Below are 5,560 nucleotides of genomic sequence, written 5' to 3'. Positions count from 1 at the left end.
CTCCTCTGAGCATTCGTGATGCACAAACAGTGTCTATGAGGAAGGGAGAAGAAACAAATCTTGTCTGAAAAGTCAATGACGTTTGTGTGGATTTTAGAAAAGGAAGTGATGCGCTTTGCCATCTCTGAAGCATGAGGTGAGAATCGTCCTCATTGGAGATGTGCGCAGAGAAATAATTAAACGATGAGTAAGAACATCATGAAGACAAATATGACAAAAGCTCATCTACTTTTTCGAGAGCAATCAAGTGTTCAGAAGCAAACTTGACTTCATGATGCATAAAGACTGTGCTAAGCTTGAGCTTCTTAGATGCTGTACTTGACTGTTCGCCCTGACCTAAAGAAAACGTGGTGGGGACGACAAACTCCCGTAGGGCTTAAATCTGGGACTCTCCATCAGTCGCTCTTAGAAGCAAAGAAGCTTCTCGGATGAAACGTCTTCAAGAAACTTAAAGAAGTCCAGACGCTTTCCAAGCTCCTTAGGATACGGCAGTGTTGCAATATTCTGTCTGGTGATATTGTATTGATTAAGGAGCTTTAAATATTGATATTAATTAAAATACTATGAACAAGAGGCCTCACGTGCCATCATCCTGAGACAATTGTTAAGCTGAGCAAAGTCAGTGAAAAACCAAAAACTGGACACACTCAGCTTGACAAAGCTACCTCTCAATTCAACGTGGGCTAATGGTTCAGTCACGCAAACAAACACAGGAGGGCAACTGGCTTGCATCTACAACCTTTCTGCAAACAATCACAGTTTGACCCTCCAAAAGTTGATTGTGTTCATGTGGACGTCGCGTTTCTCACACTGAAAACGCGACGTCCAGATGAACAGAATCAAGTTTTGCAGATTTACTTACCTGGATGATTGAAAATGCATCAAGACAATCACAGTTTGACTCAGTCTGTCAACAATCACTCTCAGGGAGATTGAAATTATTGCTGAGGAGGAAAAGAATCCTCCCCCAAAAAGTAATCCTGTTACTTTACTGATTACTTATTTTCAAAAGTAATTAATTACTTAGTTACTTTTTAAAAACACGATTTACAACCTGAGTAGGTGATAAAGCGATAGATCTTTCAGCCCAATTCTACTTTTTCTACATAATCCATCATACAAAATGTAATCAGATGGAAAAGTCTCTTTTTAAAACTTGTTTTATTAGTTTTAATCTTTTAACTTTATGCATCAAGCAAAAATTTAATTATATGCAACATTCTCTGACTGGAAGAAATTAGTTTAACATTTAAACCTATTTTCTGCACATTCCAGCACATAAAATAAAATATTTTTTGTGTTTACACTCAGTCTTTCAAATAGATGCAAGTAAAACACAGCAGAAAATAAATAAAGTCAAAGACTCAGCGGTCCTGTTGCTCTATTTTCACCTGTAAAGCAGGAGTGGGGCAGGCGGAGGTTTACCCTGGTGCAGGTGTGCCGCGGTCAGTGGAAGAATCCGTGAGTTTCTCTGTGAGTTTCCCATTACGTCGTAGCTACTCGGTGCTTGTTGGAAGTTTAGGGTTTTTTTCGCTGTAAAAAGAAGTTTTCTTCCCACGCACAGCGGACACTAATGTTTTTGTCACTTTTTATGGAATCAAACTCAAAGTAAGGTCAGTACTTCCACGCTTTAAACGCTGCACGCTCATACTCTCTCTGCACTATATGATCCACTGTTGATCTGCACACAGCTGTTGTCACTAACGTCACACTCACTTATGTCACTGTCGTGAGACATTCTCGCAAAAAATCACGGTTTTAGTAACGCAGTAACGCAGCGTTCCTACGAGAAAGTAACGGTAATCTAATTACCGTTTTTGCAATAGTAATCCCTTACTTTACTCGTTACTCGAAAAAGTAATCAGATTACAGTAACGCGTTACAAGTAACGCATTACTGCCCATCTCTGTTGTTCACTAACACATGCACGGCGAATTAAAGTCCACATGGAAAAGTACCAGTGGATTCACCAAACGTCTAAAACACACCCAGACCTATGGATGTCTATCCCAACATCACAGCTCTCAGAGTCTGGCACTCCTGATAGACAGAATAACACAGAAGCTCGTATCCATGCTGCGGTTGAATATTTCTGAAAATATGAAGCAAAACTCTACAGAGATGGTAAATGGCCTGTATTTGTATAGCTTTACTAGTCCTTAAGGACCCAAAGCGCTTTACACTACATTCAGTCACACACACATTCACACACTGGTGATGGCAGCTACATTGTAGCCACAGCCACCCTGGGGCGCACTGACAGAGGCGAGGCTGCCGGACACTGGCGCCACCGGGCCCTCTGACCACCACCAGGCAACGGGTGAAGTGTCTTGCCCAAGGACACAACGACCGAGACTGAGCCTTATATAGTTATATATTTCTATACTGTGTATTGTGTATTTTGTTGTACAGTTATTTTATTTTCAACTTTAATTTATATATTTTATCTTATTCTTTCCCAGTTACATTTACCCTTCATTCTAATTTGTGTTGTACAGTTATTTCATTTTTTAACCTTAATTTTTTATATTTTATTCCTTCCTAGTTAAATTTACCCTTTTTAATTTTTCATATTTATTTCCTATCTTATTCATAGCCTTTTCCTTTTTTTTTCTTTAGGTCACGAGCAGTTGTCTAAGCATTTCACTGCATATCGTACTGTGTATGACTGTGTACGTGACAAATAAAATTTGAATTTGAATTTGAACCGGCAACCTTCCGATTACAAGACGAACTGCCAACTCTTGAGCCACGATCGCCCCCAGTTTAAATGTTAATGATCTAACACACAGAACCACAAACAAAATATTTTCACTTTATAAGCATATCACTGAGCCCGATGGCACACGGTTGGATGGGGTTATAGTTAATTGCAGAGAAAAGTGGTTTTCCTGGAATTTGTAGCTGCGAGGATGATAGCTTTTTCTATGAAGAGCATCTTATGTCTAATACCTCAATTGGTTCAAGGAGCTTGGTTGGTGCTTCGATTCTGACCTTAGACCATCTGAACTGACCACAATCCACTTAAATCACTCCAAGATAACCCTCTTAGGTCAGTCCCCATGATCCCTTTTCAAACTGCTGAACCTATACAGATTGTTGGGTGGGGCAGAAACCGGGGATTGTTCACTAACACATGCACGGCGAATTAAAGTCCACATGGAAAAGTACCAGTGGATTCACCAAACGTCCATATAAGTTATTAGTGTATTAGGAGCCGCAGGGACACCGGCAACCAAAGCAGTGAATGTTGTCTCTGGTTGATGCAAAGTAATAATAACAATAATCATTATTAATATTATTCAATAAGACCACTGGACTAACGTTCACACAGTTTCCAGGACAACAGCAAGACATTAAACTATTACTAATAACAATGTAACTATTTGTGTTGTATGATTCATTCATTTATCATTTGCATGACTTTGAGCCAGCTCTACGTGTATGTTAGAAAGCAGATATGGCTTCAGCTCCCTTTGATGTTAATGCATCACACATGACAAAACATTATGTATACGCAACAAATCTGATGCCCCCAGAAATGTTTGTAGCGCGACTGTTAATACACGTGTCTCGTTTTTGATGTACATTCCAGCAAATTATATTCTGAAAGGAAGCAATGATGACACCGGAGCTTTAATCTTTATGTTGAGGGTTCAGGAAAAAGTTGATTCCGTTCATCTGGACGTAGCGTATTCAGTGGGAGAAACTTCATCATTTATCCAGCTTTTTTGTGATTTGGATGATTTGTCATGTGTCAAGACATTTAATTTGACGGTTGTTACAGCCATATTTAACACTATAGCTTAAAAACTGTTTTTTTGTTTTGTTTTAGAAATTCTTAATGAAGCTGGAAAATTCAAATACAATACAAATACAAACAAAATTTAGACTACAGACAAAAAGGCTCTGCAAACAGAAATATGAGGGCGTTACAGCTAATTTGCCCAATATGAGATGGTTACGTTTTAATTGGAGGACTGCAGCCTGTGCAAAGCTGAAAGTCAATGCTTCAAGCTCTCATGTGAGGTCAGAGAGTTAGGAACAAAAATGTGGGACTGCATGGTATTGTGCGCCTAACTTTCCCTATCCTGGAACAGCTGAAGCCAACAGCTGAGTCCCTATCAATTCTGCTTCAGCAGATTAGCTGTTGGCTAAGTGTTACTAGAACGTGCACCTTAGAAAGCTTTAGGTTCTCTGAGAAAAACGTATCAGCTCACCCAGCGACATATGGACACCTGGATGAAAGCTCAGTCACACCTAAACACACACGAGCAGAAAAACATGTGATGCTCGTGAAAAAACCTTTCAATTATGTTTAAATCATTCTCAGCAGAGGAAGCACATTTCAACATTTGCTTCTTTTATAAATCCTTTCGCAGAAAATTGCTGCTCATCCTGTTACACAGAGCAGATTGAACAAATCGCAGAGGATAACAAGGATAACAAGAGATGGAGGATCAAGCCTCAATTTGCGATTCGTCTCTTGGGACAGTACCAGGCTTACCAAGACATCTTAAATTTGGTCGTGTGACACAACAATAATCCAAAAAGAGGCTGCATTTTGCTCCAAGATTTGCTTTTAGTAATACCGGTACCAAGAAATCTCTAAACTAAAAAAAAAAAATCACAGCTGACAATCACGTGGTGAAAAACAGGTCATATGTGCACTTTAATAAATAGAACATGAAAGAAACACATGCAGTTGTTCCATAGATTTAAAAATATGATTTTTCTGAATTTAGGGTCTAATTTCTGTTTGCTGATTTAAATTCTTGAGTCCCTTTGAAAAGAAATGTAATGAGTTCCTCGTGTTGTGAAGGTTTCCTGTTGTTACTCTGTAATCACACGTTATTTTGGGGATTTCTCTTTAATATGCTTGAGTTGTGTTTACAGGTTTGGCATGCACTCCCAGTTAGAAGAGATGCTTCTGACCTGAAATGGCTGATGAGTAATGCACGAAGGCCTAAAAGACAAAAATCAACAAGAATGAAAGAAAAAAATTACTCTGACCAATTAAGTGGTGTTTCAGGAGTTATCTTAAAAGATAAGATGGATAAGATTATATTATAAGATTATAGGATTATAAATAAGAGAGCTGCTTTTGAAAGCTAGCTTAGCCCGTAACAATAATTGACTATAACAGCATTTGTCCAAGATATTATTTGGTCCCTAAGTAGAATTTCTTAAATATCTCTAAAGGCACCCATTAAAAAAATGACAAATTTGGGGAAATTGCACCATAAATCAGTGCCTGTATAATGAAGAGCAACCAAATGAGCTCCTTACAGGTACATCAGAGTCACAGTCTCGTCCCTGCGCAGATATTTTGTTCTCTGTTTGTGTCCTCTTAGACATGTGACCTGAAAGCTCCTGTCCTCTTTCTGTGGACAGTGAAAGCTGCTTAATCTGGACTCGGAGTACACATATTCTTTCAAAACCCCTAAAACTGACAACCGGCTATAAAAGAAGCAGAAACTCAGACAGGCTGAATCCTGTAAACACCACTCTGTTGTTACTGCTCTGCAAAATGTACATAGTGTTGCTTTAAGGGTTTACC

This window comes from Diplotaxodon limnothrissa, linkage group LG23 (genome assembly GCF_057381915.1).
Source record: "Diplotaxodon limnothrissa isolate DT_005_m linkage group LG23, D_limnothrissa_male_GT1.1, whole genome shotgun sequence".
Classification (NCBI taxonomy): domain Eukaryota; kingdom Metazoa; phylum Chordata; class Actinopteri; order Cichliformes; family Cichlidae; genus Diplotaxodon; species Diplotaxodon limnothrissa.
Note: the sequence above shows the minus strand (reverse complement) of the source record.